The 16,423-nt window shown below is 45.3% G+C and overlaps 1 non-coding gene across 1 annotated transcript; it reads right to left on the bottom strand.

Moving 5' to 3' along the window:
• Positions 1 to 15,610: 15,610 nt before the first annotated feature.
• On the bottom strand, positions 15,611 to 15,745 carry LOC115068253. The gene has a single exon (XR_003847615.1). It is a non-coding gene; the product is annotated as a small nucleolar RNA SNORA70 (small nucleolar RNA).
• Positions 15,746 to 16,423: the final 678 nt, after the last annotated feature.

Here is a 16,423-nt window from a genome sequence, read left to right as displayed (position 1 = left end):
TACTAACTGTTTAAATTTCTTATAATAGCCTGAGGGATACCTATACTTCTGTGCTGGAAGTCTAATTCACCAATATGATTACTGCCAAGGAATGATGTGAAAAATCCTATAAAAATCTGAATGTATTTCTGGTCCATGCCTCAGTTTCTGTAGCAGAAGCTGAGACTGGGCTCCCACGTAATAAAGAATAACCTGTTAGACTGGATTAAGGTCACCATATGACCTCATTTTACCTTAGTAGTCTCTTTAAAAGACCCCAAGACCAGACACATTCCGAGTTGCTGGAGGTTAGGACTTTAATGTTTGGTAGGGGGAGATACAGTTCAGGCCATGTCAGTCAGGGTGAACTCTGTGACTAGTGATGTCAAGCCCTCTCCCTTGGCATCACTAGTCACAGAGTTGACCCTGACTGACATGGGCTATCACTGACTGTAAAATGTGTGTGCTGAGTCACATCTGACCCACACTGTGTGTAAGGGGTGAGAGTCCTTTTTGTCTTTGTACACTTTAGCAGATGATCCATACATCTATCCAATAACTGTTCCCTTTCCTCACTACCTTTATGGAGAGGTTTTCTGGGTTGGGAAATTTTTAAAACATTTTCATCATATTTCCCAACTTTCGATTTCAAGAAATGCCACCAGCTATAGAACAAACAAGGAGAAATCAAGCTGGTGCTGACTTCAGAGCCTATCTCTACTGACTAGTATTCACAGTACTGGAAGGTGCTATGCACGTTACTGGAATGAAGCATAAATTACCAACCTTACCATCTGTGAATCCTATGAACTACAACAACTGACCTGGCAAGATATGCCCACCAGTGCAATAGTGGCACAAATACTCTGGGAGTAACCAGCTACTCCCTAACTGGATTTAAGGTCTGCTTCATAGGATGGAGCCTGTACCTGACATTGATATCAGGTTTATGAATCTTAGGCTAGATAGGTTACAGGACATGGGGGAGAGCCTAATATTAGTTTTCTACTAAATAGTTATCATATTAAACTGACTCCTAATGACATCATTATACCCATAGGTTAATGCATTCTTAACTCTTACCAGAGAAGTTTCCTTATGCAGCAGATGGTGATTAACACAGAAATCCACACCTGACCAATGTGCAGAAAACAAGAGGCTTCAGAATGCTTATCCCTGAATAGGACACCTGTATCAACCTTTTGCATCCCAAGGCTTAGCGATCATTGTGAAAGAGAGGTGTGGAAAGACTGTAAGAGCCAGAGGTGGTTGACAACCACAAGGAAACAGTCTTCCAGACAGCTGGTCAATTACTCATGAACTCACAGCAATGGTGACTGCCTTTGTCCACTGAGTCATCTTGCCAGAAAAATTTTGTTTTATATGTGAGAAAAATATATACAAAATGAAAAAGAATTTTCAAACTACAAAGAACAGTCTTAAAAGTAATGATCATGCTGGGCGTGGTACCATACACCTTTAATCCCAGCATTCGGAAGGCAGAGGCAGGCGGGTCCCTGTGAGTTCAAGGCCAGCCTAGTCTACATAGTGAGTTCCAGGATAGCTGGGGCTACTGGGAGACCCTGTCTCAAAAAAGACCAAAAAAAAGTAATGATCATCCCACAAGGAAACAGAGTTTTCCAGACAGCTGATCTGTTACTCATATGAACTCATTGCAATGGTGACAGCATACACAAGTCCCATGCAAGCTCAAACCAGACAAAATCCCAGCATAGATATGGAGAAATAGGTAAGAAACCCCAACCCAACCTAAGGAAAGTTTGGCAACCAATAGCTGCTATGTGGTGGGGGGAGGGGGAGAGAGACAGTCTCTTTCGAGCATGGGGCTCTTAGTAGGTTATCCAGGCTCCAGTTAATGGGCCTACACTGAAAGACATTTGAGACATAGACTCTATAGGCCTTATTATATATATATATATATTAAATTGGGGGGTACAATAAGAGGAGGTACAGATAGGAGAGGGGTCTAAATACTGTTAAATTATATTGTATGAAAATCACAAAATTTAATTGAAAAATGTTTTTAGAAGATAAATAAAATACTAAAAAAAGAAATGCCACCCTAATGTATGACATTTTAGTGTGCTGATTAGTTTGAACTGAGGGCTAGCACAATGACCAGCAATAGGAGGTACTTGATAAGCACTTTCTAAGCAAATGCAGACATGAGTGGGCCTAGGAGACATGGTTGCTGTCTTGTTCTGATCATCTCCACTTCATGCCACTGTCCCATCTGAAGTCCTTGTATTCATCCCAGTGTCATCAGAATCAATCAGAACACTGATGGACAGTTGCCCTGGTGAGAGGTGGGAAGAGGGAGAAGGCCTTGGCTGGCACCTCCTGCCATGCCTCCTCCTTCCTCAGCCCCCTGTAGGCATGTGCAGCATGGGCATGAACCCATCTATGCATGAGGAAATGGGGGCTCAGAAGTAATGCTGTTTGTCCTAAGTGTCTCTGTGCCAGTTACAGGGGTTTGCTTGCTGCTGACACTACAGTGGATCCCACCCCCGTGCATGAGGAGCTGTAGACAGAACTGGAAACATTTGCCTGGGGAAAAGGAGGCCTGGGGATCACAAGGACGTCATCTGCATATTCTGGTGGGGGGGGATATGAATAAAAGCATATAGCTGATGATAATAATTGCCTCTTTCCCCTCCTCTTCTCCTTCCCATTCTTCTCATCTTCCTCATCTTCCTCCTCTTCCTATTTCCTATTATTAGTCTAATACAATTTAATGTTACATTTTTAGCATACAAAGCAATGCATTTCATATGATATTTCCACACACGCATGTCACTGTGCATTGTTCATAGTCTGGCCCTCTCCCTTGTCCCCCTCCACGGGTTCCCTCCCGCCTACTAAAGGTCCCTCCTGCTTTCCTGTCAAAAAGCAGAATATATAGAAATTTAGAGTCTACATTTGAGAGAAAGCATGCTGTGCTTCTCTTTCACCTTTCATTACCCTCGCTTGCTCCCCAAACCTATTCCTCTTGGTACAGAGTCCCTCTGCTTTCATGCCTATGCATTTTTAAAATCTAGATTCTGAGATGGCTCAGGTCAGTGCTTGCCTCCAAGGCTGACAACCTGAGTTTGATCCTCAGATCCCACACGGTAGAAGGAGAAAACCAACTTCCACAAGTTGTTCTCTGACCTCCCACATATACGCACCCACAAATATACATACACATACAAACAAAAAGTGTAAAAATAAAAAATTAAATCTAGATTCTGGATATGAGAATCTGCCTTTATTTCACTTAACACGATGGTCTCCAGTTCTATTGATTTTCCTGCAAATGATGTCACTTCATTCTTCACGGTTGAATAAAGTTCCACTATGTAATGTAAAATATTTCCCCTATCCACTCACTCATTTGTTGATGGGCATCTGCACTGGTTCCATCTCTTGGCTATTAGAAACATGGATGTATAGGAATCTCTGTGATACAATGACTTAGATTTCTTTGAGTACATACCCAGAAGTTTAACAAAATTTCTAATATAACTTGTTTTATTCTAAAGCCCCAAACCTGACCAGTTCTTGACTAATACCATTTCCAAAGTAGATTTGAATGCAAAACAATTGAAAAAAACAAAACAAAACAAAAGAAAAACCTAGTCTATCCCCAAAATCTTAATTTAATCTGTTTGTTCTTTCCATTACGTGGGTTAAGTAATACCCTTAAAAATTGCACAATTATGATTCAGTCTTTCCAAATAATTGCTAAACATTAATAATAATAACAATAATAAAATAATCCAAAACACAAACAGCCAGGACTTGTTGAAACTCATGTGTTACCAGGTAGAGCAAGTGATGTTTCTAGATTACCCGAAGCAGTCCACCACAATGTGCAGTGCTCAGCAGGAGGCTGTGACATCCCAACTCATGCCAGGAGTCACAACCTTAACAAATTGCTCTTCAGTCCCATTGCTCGCTTACCACCAGTGTTGAGATTCTCAGGTTAGATTTTTCATGTTGTCTTTATAATCATGATAACTTCCAAGTTATAGTCTAAGATGCAAAACTTGAATCTGTAGGTGACTTCTGTCAATGTCACATTTGCTGACACCTTTTACCTTTTGTTGTTATAGATCAGAAAGGAAAATTTCATTCATTGTCTGCTCACTCACATTTATTGGGTAGAATGTTCCAGGCCTCAGGGTGGAAGAAACAAACAGGGCTATACTTTTGAGAAGGTCATACTGCCTGGTATGAGATCAGAACAGGCTAGGTTTTGCTACCAGAAAAAGTTCACCTCAAAATCTTGGTGGCTAATTTGGCAGGAGGCTTCACTATCTCCATGCAGAGTTGGGTGCTCCACCCAAGCAGAGGAAGGCAGAACCAGGGATGTGTACCCCAGATCAGTGCTGCTCAGACTCAAGTGAAACAGTTCCTTATGGAGCAGTAAGTGTCTCTACCACATGGACAGAGGATAAACAAATGAACAGGCAAGAAAAATCTAAGGCAGCAATGCTGTGCAGAGAAGGAGACTCTGTTAGCATAGTTGATGAGCTGACTATGGAAAGGTGGGTAGGCCTTGGCCCCCACCATAGGCCCCTGAGCCAGACCCTGAGCTCGGTGACTCTGGTCCCTTTCCTACTAAGGCGGTGTCAGGTGGGTTCCTTGCCCCATGCTATCTTGAATGTGTGTTGGGGATAGGAGGAGGCATCTCTGACCAGGTTCTGTATACCAGCCCCAGGTATCCACTCCAAGCCCTAGCCCTTTCTCTGCTCCCCCATCCTGGCACTCTCAGAGCTCCCAGTCATGATCAGGTTCTTTTCCTCTCGGGATGGTGTTGAAAGAATAACAAACCTAGATGTGAAAGTGCTGGAAAAAAGAAATCTATCACATCATATTTCAGAAGTTTAGGGGAAGTGGAGACCAGTTGTAAATTCCTGGCTGTTTCTGAAGTTCTCTTGTCTCCACATGTCTTATGAGCCAGCACTGCCCTCTGGTAACATCCAAGTGGCCTCTTCTGAGTCCTTTCTTAGACCTTCTCTGGAGTCACTTTGACTGGCTTGGACTGACCATCTGGACTGTAGCAGACACAGCAGACACTAGTGCCTCCTGTTCAAAATCTGTTCCTCCACCATGTTTGCTAACAGAGGTCATTTCTGAGCATCCCTTTAAAGATGATGATATTTGGATTCTATGTGTGTGTGTTGGGCGGGGGAGCCTGAGCATCAGTACTTTCTTACAGTTCTGTAAGTGATTCTGCAATGAATTAGTTGAGGGAGTGTGTGACCCAGCCATGGGCAGTGGGACCTGAAGGGCCATCTGTAGGGAAGTTCTACAAAGGTTCTGTAAGGATATAGCTTGGCATGACTACAGTCATCTTGACTATAACCACGGCTCTGCCTACCAGCTGACCCTGGCACTCACCCCACACACTAAAGCACAAACAAAGTCATTGAGACAATCAGCAGGGCTGGGGAGACAGCTTCACTGGTAAAGTGCTTGCTGAGTAAGGATGAAGACCTGAGTTCAATCCCCTGAACCCACATAAAAAAACAAACTGGGCCTCATAGCACAGATCCCCTGGGGATTGCTGGTCAGCCAGCCTAGCCTGCATGATCAACAAGATACTTTATTTCTAAACAAAACAAAATAAAACAAAAAACAAGGTGAACAGCACCTGAGGAACAATACCCCAGGTTGACTGCTGGCCATGCACATGCACAAATGCACACCTCCACAAATATGCATACACACACACACACAATAGATGATAGTGATTTTGCACAGACCATTGATGCCTGGATGCTGGACATGCTAATTGCAGCATTACTACGCAATGCCACATTGTGCTATGCCTGAATAAAGATGGCCTGACTCTTAGCATCCATTTAGTCAAGAGCAGCTCTGAGCTGCTCAGAACCTGTTCCTTCCGAATTCTCTCAGAACTGTTCTCCTGAATAAGGGCTCACTCTTTCTTTTGTTGAAACAGTTTATACAGCACAAAACTGGAAAGTAAAAACAGACCCTTACAGAGTATTATGTCTCTTCTGACCCCTATTGACCTAGGACAGCACATGAACACAACCACAAACAGATCTTATCAATTTAATCTCATTTATTATTTGCAACACAGATATCACATTGCTTTTAATGAAATAAATGTTGTTCACAGAACATGTTATGTAACACATACACAGACACACACACACACACACACACACACACACACACACACACACACACACACACATATTCATACATTATTCTGGGTTGAGAGCAAGGAAAGGTCATGAGGGATTAAGTTCATATGTCCAGGTCATAAGAGGAGCACAAGGTTCAGTGAGTTTATCTACATTATAAACAAGCTAAGATAAGATTAACTTTTGGTTGCAAGGTTAAGTCAAAGTCATTGGTCCAGAGTATGTCCATACTGTAAAAGTCATTCCCACAGCTTTTTGAGAAAGGTCAGATGCGTTCTGGTTGGCCATGGCCAGGTTTGCTCAGCGTAGTATCTAAGTCCGCTCCTCCTGCCTTGGGACATAAGGGTTCACTTGTGTTACTGCTTCCCACCTGCAGTCCTGGGTGGGTCTGCCTCTGTTCTTGAGTGTCCCAGCAACTTTTGCCTTCAGGAGTCAGTTCCAGGTTGTTTCTCCCTGCTCCTTTTAGTCTGTTTGGGCTGCCATAACAAAGTACCATAAACCACAGGGCTTATAAACAACAGGGAGGTATCTCACATAGTTCTGACAACTGGGAAGTTAAAGGTCAAAGAGCCAGCAGACTCGCGCTCTAGATGTCCTGGTGTTTCATAGACAGTGCCTTCTTGCTAAGTCTTCATGTGAAACTGCCACGTGGTCTCTCTTGGCTCTTTTTCATGAGGGCAGTAATCCTCTCCTAAAGACCTTACCTTCTAGTAAGTACTGTGTCTTGGGGGTCAGGCTTTCAGCATGAGTTTGGGGGGGCACTGTGATAGAGGACTGTCCTCTGACAGATGGACACCATCATCTCAAGCTCAGTTACACCCACTTGCCTAGGTTCGTCACAGCTGAGCTTGTTAACCATCACGTCCCACAAGAAGGGAAGGGCAGGGAGAGTCCAGCCACACCTCCCAACCAACCAGTTGGCCCTAATTGCTCATGGCCTGGGGAGGGGCTAAGGGTAAATAGGCTGGAAAGGCCTAGGGAAGGATCTCTCACTATTTTATGCAGCTGTGGGGAAGCTACCATCCATGCTTGGATGAAGACTTTCTAGGGTGGCCTTAGGAGGGGAGCACCCACACTCATGTAAGTAAACCCTCATCTGTTGTTCTGTAAAGTAAGCCTAATAAACTTATTGGTTTCCAAGACTGCAGTTTGGTGAAATCGTACCTCTATTTGTTGTTGGGACCAAAGGAGGAGGGGGCAGATGTTATTTATGCCTCTCCACCATAAAGAATTTTAGCTATAGATACCAACTTCAGACCACAGAAATAAAGACAAGCTAACTGGGGCTGGAGCTCAGTTGGTAGCGCTCTTGCTTAGCATAAATGAAGCCCTAGGTTTGATCCCCAGCACCACATAAAATCAGGCATGGTAGCACATGCCTATAATTCTAGCACTAGAGAGATAGAGGCAGGAGCATCAAAGGTTCAGGGTCATGCTTGGCCACCTGGGGAGTTCAAGGCAAGCCTGAGCTACAGACTATGTCTCAAAAATAAGAAAATAAAAGCCAGGTATGGTGGCAAACGTCTTTAATCCCAGCACTTGGGAGGCTGAGGCAGCCAGCTCTCTATGAGTTTGAAGCCACCCTGATCTACAGAGAGAGTTCCAGGCCTGTATAGTAGGCTACATAGTAAGATTCTGTCTCAAAATTTTTTAAAAAATTAAAAGAAAAGAAAGATGATCCCCTTTTACTACAGACTGGCATGAATGGATTTGTCAGTTGGGTCATCTCTTAGACAATGGTCACCCCCAAACTCTGCGCTCTGCTCTTAATAGGAGGGGTGGCAGCAGGTGCTTGGAGCCAGATCTCAGTTTTGCTTGTTGTTTCTTCTGGAACTGTATCAGCCAGGTCAGTACTTGAAATAAACCACTCTATGTATTTTCAACAGAAAACAATTCAACAAGTGGATTTAAATGTCTGAAAAATCACTGGGCGAGCTGATGGGGCAGACTCCAGGATGAACCCCTGAGAGCTGCTTCCAGGATGCATCACTAGGGACCACCTCAGAAACTGTGATATTTGAGAGCTCATGGCCATAGTCTCATCCCAAGGACCATTTGGGAAGCTGGCTCATCTACCCTTTGGTCTCAGTCAAAGAGGCAACTAAACACAGGATCACTGTTTCATCTCCAGGCCCTTGTCAATCAAAGCAGTCAAGTCCTTCACAGTGCCTCTAAGGATCAGCCTGTCATTGTTAGCTGGCTAATTATTATTACCTTAATAATTCTCTGGCTCCAAGGGTATGTGAAAATGTAGTTAGGATTCCTGACCAATGAGCCCAGAAAGCTGCATTCACAAGTGGGAATGGATGCTGTGCCACTGGCCAGCAGTGCTCAGCACTGGGGGAGAGTTGTTGCCCATCTCCTGAGCCTACATCTTTTTCTTTATTGGTTCTAATGCCCACGCTTACCTCCTAGCACTGGCATGGTGATTAACAAGATGGGTCAGGAGAAGCTCTTGACACTGTGCCTTGGCAAGGGCCAATTTGTCAGTTATCATTTCCAATGTTCCTGAATTTGGTCTCTTACTCTGAAAAGGGTTCCAGAGGCCACTCAGTTGGTAGAAAGTTTGCAGAAGGCTTAGAAAGAATGACCCTGAGAGGGTGGCTCAGCGGCAGGCTGCTGTCTGGCTGCTCTTGGCTGCTGACCTGAGTTAGACCAGAGAGTTATCCAGCATGTGAGTTATGTAAGCTGCATCTTTCCCTTTGTTTACAAGAAATTTTGAAAACATCGTCTGGGCTTGGCCTATACTGATTACTTCCTTAAGGCAACAGAAATTATCTGGGCAAGTCAGGTAGTTGCATGCAAAGCAGCTGCCCAGGCCCAGAGCCAGGCTGGCAGGACAGGTGGCTGCTGGCAGTCCCTTACTCAGACCACTTTCGCTCCAAAACCTAGGATCTGGCATGCCTGGGGAAAGCCATGTATTCTTGGATGCACGGCGTCTACACCCACCCCTGCCTGGCTTGCTGCTCCCCTGCCTGGCACGGAAGCAAGCTCTGTGTCCTGAAGGCAGCGTGGCACTCAGCCAGCCCCTGTCTCTGTGAGGTGAAGAATAATGTGGATGCTCTCTCTAGGCCTTCCCCACAGTCCAAACAGGCCTCAACCTCTTACAGAGCAGGAATAAGAGTCACTTCAGCCTGGGCGAGGATGGAATGTTTAGGGAGATGGCTCCCTCTGCTTTCAAACCTCTTAGTGGATGGACATGGAGAACAGGCACAGCTTCTTGCTCCCTCACAATGACAGTGATTGGAGAAGGTAACAAACTTCCCCAGAAGTTTGTCCTCCTGGGAATGTGCTTAGGCCCTGGCGCTGTGCTCTCAAAGCATCTACCCTGGAGCCTGCGTCAGACATGACCTCACCAGTCCTGATGTGACCTTCTGGGAAGTGACTGTTAGTGCTGGTAACTGTTTGGCTTGGGAAAAAAAAAAAAAACAAAACATTGTTTCCCAATGCTCCTGTGCCTGCTGGAAATTTAGAAGGTTGGAAAAATTGAAGAAATTTTAGTAACTTTCTTCTCTTTACTTTCTTTTCTTTCTTTCTTTCTTTCTCTTTCTTTCTTTCTTTCTTTCTTTCTTTCTTTCTTTCTTTCCTTTCTTTCTTTCTTTCTTTCTTTCTTTCTTTCTTTCTTTCTTTCTTTCTTTCTTTCTTTCTTTCTTTCTTTCTTTCTTTCTTTCTTTCTTTCTTTCTTTCTTTCTTTCTTTCTTTCTTTCTTTCTTTCTTTCTTTCTTTCTTTCTTTCTTTCTTTCTTTCTTTCTTTCTTTCTTTCTTTCTTTCTTTCTTTCTCTCTTTCTTTCTTTCTTTCTTTCTTTCTTTCTTTCTTTCTTTCTTTCTTTCTTTCATTGTGTGTGTGTGTGTGTGTGTGTGTGTGTGTGTCTTTTTGAGACAGGGTCTTCCTGTAGCTCCAGCTGACCTGGAACTTGCTCTGTAGGCCAGGCTGGCCTTGAATGCACAGAGATTTACCTTCCTCTGCCTGCTGAGTGCTGGGACTAAAAATGCACGCCATCACACCCAACTTAAGTAACTTTCTTTACCTTTGGAAGACAAAGGTTTATATCAGAGAAGACCCAGCCCCACCTAGCTGCCCTGGCAGGACAGTTGGACCTTCCCAAGTGAGTTATTTTTCAGGCCAACAGCTGCCAAACAGAAAAAATGTTTTCTTTTCTGCTCCTAACCTTGTACTTTGCAAAGCAGGTGGAGAGGCCACCGCATAGCACATGTGCACACATTGGTAGCAAGCATCACCAATTGCTCATTTTACACCTTTCTACTGAGCTGTCTGAGTAGAGCAGTGCAGGACGCTGTGGCCAACAGAGCAGAGCTGGCAAGCTGGAGAAACTCCATCTGACATGGCTGCAGTCCTGTTGAAATTTAACTGCTTATAGCACTGCTGAGAGGAGGACGTTTTAAGTGGTGATTAGGCCATGAGGGCCTTTTCTCATGAGTGGGTCAATGCCATAGGCAGGAGAGTGGGTTTGTTATCACGGCAGTAGGTTCCTTATGAAGGAGGATTCCGTGCCCTTTTGCTGACTTTCTCTTCCCCTCCCACTTTCCACATAGGGTGACAAATCAAAGGCCTTCACTGGATGCTGGACCCTCAGTCTTGGATGCCCCAGTCTTCAGAACTGTGAGGAAATAAAGTTTGCATTATACCTCACCTAGTCTGCAGAAACTTCTAAACCAGGAAGACAGCTGATAGAAAGACAAAGGAGAAACTTGGGTCCAGAGCCTCCACCTCAAGGTTCTGGGGGTCATGGTGACCTTGGCCTAGGATGGTAAAAGAGCTCTCTCTCCCTCCTTCCTTTCCTCTTTCTTTCCTCACAGCTGCTAAGGCCAGTTCTGCCTCAATGGCCTGGGCAGAGGACTCTAGGCTCCTGAGCCCAGGACCTCACCTGGTTCTCTTAGCTGTAGAAACATCCCAAGCCTGGGTCTGCCCTCAGGGCCCCAGCAGGTGCAGTGCCCCCTGCTGCCCATAAGCAAATCTGCTTGTCACCCTCAGTCCCCTACTTCCTGGTCCTTGGGTATTATTGGTGTCTGGTCTGGCCTTTACTTACTCTACATCCTTTGTGGGTCACCAACATACCTGCTTGTCTCTGAGACTTTGAATCGATACAGCCCCAGCACAGATATAACCATTCTGACCCCACAATGAGTGAGGCTACCTCACCTACCAAACCTACCTGCCAGGCCCTGGAACTGTCCCCAACACTGCCCTTTCTGGGTTGTGCCACAAGCTGTGAGACCAACTTCCCCCATTTCTAAGAGCTCTATTGGGATATAATTCACATTGTCCATTCACCTTTTCCAGGTATACAATCAATGGCTTTAGGTACAGTCATAGATATGTGATATGGTTGATATTGTCAACGGGACAGGATCTAGAAACACTCATGGGGCAAGTCACTGAAAAAAAAAAAAAAAACTTGTGAGAGATTAGGTTAGCCTCAGGCATACCTGTGAGGGATTATCTAGATCAGGGGCAGCCTCAGGCACACCTGTGGGAGTTATCTAGCTTAGGTTAACCAAAATAGGAAGGCCCATTGTAAATGTGGGCAGCACCTTCCTGTGGTAGAAGTCTGAGGCAAAAGCTTTTGCTTTTTGCCTTCTTGTCTTCACCTTTGCTGGTGAGTGCATCCATTCTGGTGCTGCTGCTGCCGCTGTTGCCATCTACCACTGACAGCAAAACACAGTTTCTCCAGCCTTTTATTATGACCTGAAGATCAGTGGCTCTCCAGGCCTTTAGCACAAGATGCTGAAGCATCCAGACTCACAGGTTGAGCAACTCTCTGGGTTCTCAGCCTCCCCAGTATGAAGACAACCACTGTTGGACTACTCAGACTGTGTAAGCCAATTTAATAAATTCCCTTTTAATATATATATTCATCTGTTAGCTTGGTTCCTCCAGAGAGCCCTGACTAATGCACACCACAATCCATTTTAGAATATCTTACCCACAAAGAAACCCTAGACCCTTGGCTGTCACACACACCCATCCTCCACCCCTAGAAATTTCTCACCTCTTTTCTGTCTCTGGATTTCCCTAGGCTGGACCTTTTGTATACATGGAATCATAAAGGTCGTGGCCTTTTGTGTTTTACTTTGCCTGGTGTTTTCAAGGTTCATGCATAGGGTGGTAGTAGCGCCTTCCTTTCTGTGACTGAAGGATAACCTGCTGTGTGAAGACAATACTGTTCAACCTTTCATGGATTGACGACACACACACTTCTGGTGGTGATGATACTCCTGAGCCAAGGTAACTCTAGTTCTAGATTTTAGTACCCTCTTCTGGCTTCCGAAAGCATTGCACATTCATGGTGCAGTTACATACATGCAGACAAAACACTCATAGATATAAAATAAAAATATTAAAGTTTTATATACATAAAATTTATATATATTCATATACATAAAATTTTATATACATTCATTTTACATAGAATGCTAGGTGACCCTTGGAACTGGAGTAACAGGTGGTTCTTAGTCACCATGTGGGTGCTGGGAACTCAACCTGGGTCTTCTGGAAGGGCAGCCAGTACTCTTAACCACTGAGCCATCTCTCTAGACCCTTAAATGGATTTTTTTTTCTTTTTGAGACAAGGTATCTTGTAGTTCAGGCTGGCCTTGAACTCAATATGTAGCCAAAGATGGCCTTGAATGATGGATTCTCCTGCCTTCACTTTCCAAGTGCTGGGATTACAGGCATGGGTTCCCATTCCTGGTTTATACAGTGCTGGAATTGAACCTAGGGCTTTCTACATGCTAGGAAAGCACTCTCTCAACAGGGTCACACCCCCATCCCCTAAATAGACTTTTAAAGAGGAGTTCTAGATTTACACAAAAAATGCACCTGAAGTAGAGTTCTCATCTTCCCCTTTGCTTTTATCCTTACCACCCCTACCATGTTCACCCTTATTAGCACTTGCATGTTTGTGACAACTGATTCACTGATATGGCACATTTATTTACTTTACTATAAACTATATCAGAGTTCACTTTAAGTGTATTTGCCAGTTTTCTGTTGCTGTGATAAAATGCCCGAGATTAGTACCTATGAGGCAAAAAGGTCTGTTTCAGCATTTCAGAAGTTCACACAGTTTCTCCAGCATTTCAGAAGTTTTAGTTCATAGTCAGTTGCCCCTGGTGCCTTCCGTGTGGTGAGGCAGTGAGTGGTGGCAGGAAGCACATGACAGAGGAAAGTGATTACCTCATGGTGATCAGGGAACAAGAGAGAGGCAGGGGCTAGGGTCCCACTATTCCATTCAAGGGCACTCTACCAATGACCTAATTTCCTTCACTAGGCCCCACCTCCAAAGATTCTACCACTTCACCACAGCAAGCAAGCTGGGGATGGAGTCTTGAACACCCAAGCCTATGGGGACTTTAGCTTACATTCTAGAGGTTTCCACAAATACACAGTAGCATGTATCCATGCTAGAGTGTCCTATGGAGTTATTTTTCTTACCTAAAATTCCTCTACATTCTACTTGCTCTCCCTTTCCTCCCCACCAAGTTTTTGCCTCTCTCCCTGTTAAATAGGTACTTTTCGCTGAGTGATGTAATCCAGCTTTTCTGTGTCTTCTCACTGCTTTAAGGCCCAGCTTTCTTGAGTATTGAATAACATTGTAATTTCCTTCCAAGAGCCCTGGCACATGGCAGGAATGGAATGGAGGGCTTACTACGACAGCTGAAGGCTTTGCCAATGGCTGTCTATCCCCATGCCCTCAGGCCTTCAAGTTAGGTCAAGGACTGAGCCCCAGGCATTTATGGGGGCCTGCAGATTGAGCCTGGAGGATGCCTTATGGAGCCTTGTATGGGAAAAAAGGAGGAAATCAGGAAGGGGCAAGAGGTTAAAGGATATTGGGGTGGAGGCAGGAAAGAGAGAAGTCACTGCCCAAATCTAAGGCAGTGGGGTGAAGGTCTGGGGGATTCAGAAATTTAGCAGATATTTGTCACTGTGCAGCAAGGTGTAGTCCCTTTCCAACTGTCCTTTGCCCTGAGTAGGTAGAGCTGAGATACCAGCTGGCCACCAATTGTAAACTTGGTGTTTTGCAATCATAGGACAGAGAGGAGGGGTCCCAGGGAAAGACTTTAGCCTGTTGGTCTGGGGATAGACATTTCAGGGGGCCTAAATGGCAGGCACAATGACTTTGGGCCTAGGAAAGCTGAGAAAGGTTAACAGAGGCCCTGGCTGTATTGTACCTGACTGGACCCAGGGCAAGCAGTTACTTGAAGACCAGATACCTGACCACAATGGGTACTGTCTTCCTTGCACCTGTAACTGGGCCTTGGAATAAAGACTTCCTGGTATCTTGCATATGCTTCCTGGCACATACCACTGCCAGCAAGAGCACTCCCTGCATGGATTCTGCATGGGGAATGACCAGCTATCCAGCTGATGAAGATGCCCCTGGGCTGTGTGGATGCCTCTTTTCCTTATCCTCGGTATTTGCCAGCCCTGGGATTTTGTGGCTTTGGGTAATTTTTTCCCTGTGAGGGTCCTGGGCAGGCCTAAGTTCCTTTTGCTGAGTTCAGGGGTCTTTCTCTACTTTGCCCTTGCTTAGGGCCAAAGTGGGTTTTAAGGAAGGGTGCAGAGAGAGGAGCATGTTGAGGGAGAGGGGCAAAAGAGGACGCTGTGGTAAACTGAAGAAACTGCCCCTCTAGATCACTACCTCAGAGAGGCAGAGGTGGCTCCTTCATCAGTCTGGCCCAGGCCAGTGAATAGCTGTGGTCAGCCAAAAGGGCAGAGGGCAAGAGTGACTTCTCAGTCTATGGATGGATTATACCCTTCAGTGCTCCGTCTTCAGCCCTAGCTTCCTGAGATGCTGTACAGGGTGTAAAGAGACTGGAAATGTTCTGTACACAGCTGGGCACTGAGCTGGCAGTATGCACTCTTACCACCTGTGAGTTAGCCTTGAGGATGTTCCAGACTGGTGAGTCCTCAGTGACCCCAGACCCAACTAGGCCAAGTGGAGGAGAACTACCCAGCTCACCCCTACAGCCCATAGAGTTATTATCAAGAAGTATTGCTGTTACGGCTTTGCTATGGCACCTGGCACTGTAACACACAAGACTGCAAGGGCATCGTCAGGGGAGCTGACAACTTCCAGGCAAGGCAGAGTTTGAAAATCTGAAGTTCTTTTTATTTTCTACTTTTTGGACTGGATCTGAGATTTATTTGGTGGGGTTTAGAACTCAGAACAGTGGGAACCTCAGTTCAGGACCTACTGCTAGTTCAGAGGACTGTGACTGGGGATGCATCTAACCCCACAGCCATGAGGAATGAGCTGCCTCTCGGCCACCAAGTCTTCAAATTCATCTGCATTGAACTTGGTGAAGCCATACTTCTTTGAGATGTGGATCATCTGGCAGCCAGACGATCTGGGAACTTGAAATTGTCTCTACCAGTACGGAGCCTAGATTGTAGCAACCCTGAGAGACATAAATATCCACCAGGAAACTGTCTTCAAGGTCCCTTAGGGCAACTCATACAAGCAACAGGTTGCACATATCACCAAGAAGAATGGTGTTTGCAGTCACTGCACACTGGGCCCCCATGAGGAAGGGAACCTGGTGGGGTTGACTTGCTACAAAAAAATCAAAGATCTTACTGGTCACAGGATGATGCTCGGGCTGGCTTCACATCTGCTCAGATTCCATCTCTGTTTCCAAGGCTAAATCCCAGAAAAGCAAACCCAGAGGTGGGGCCTGTGGATGGCTGCACAGCCACCCCTGTGGAATCTGCCAACACCACCCCCTGTAAATAGGGGGCACAAGAAAGCCACAACATGTGCAAGTTTCCATGTGGGAGAATCTGGAGGCTGGAAGGGCCCCATCCTCATACTTTGAGGAAGCAGCTCCACAGCAATGTTTGTGCCTAAGCAGCAGTCCTACATTCAATCAAGTCAGTTACTACTCTTCTTCTTCAGCAGGCTCAACCCACCTGGGCCTGGATTCTGAAGTTCTGAAAGCTTGTAGGACTTTTGCACCAGACAACTGAGCCATGCTAGGGCACCTGTCCTATCACAGAGGGCTGGGGTTGCTGTTTGTGGGAATGGATCTTGAAGATGTTTATCCAAGGACTTGCCCTTGGGAAGATGAGCTGATCTGTGTCCAGACCCATGCTGCTGGGCACCCCATGGGGTAGTACCCTGATGTACTTTGACCCCAAGTGGTGGCCTGTGGTGGGTCCTTTGTACTGAACTTCTGTCTTGGTGTGAACAGAGAAGCCAGCTGCCCTCATCACATCTGACCCCAAATTCTGACTAACT

The sequence above is a fragment of the Nannospalax galili genome, unplaced genomic scaffold (genome assembly GCF_000622305.1).
Source record: "Nannospalax galili isolate Female #2095 unplaced genomic scaffold, S.galili_v1.0 scaffold1448, whole genome shotgun sequence".
Classification (NCBI taxonomy): Eukaryota; Metazoa; Chordata; class Mammalia; order Rodentia; family Spalacidae; genus Nannospalax; species Nannospalax galili.
Note: the sequence above shows the minus strand (reverse complement) of the source record. Positions and strands in the feature narration are given on the sequence as shown.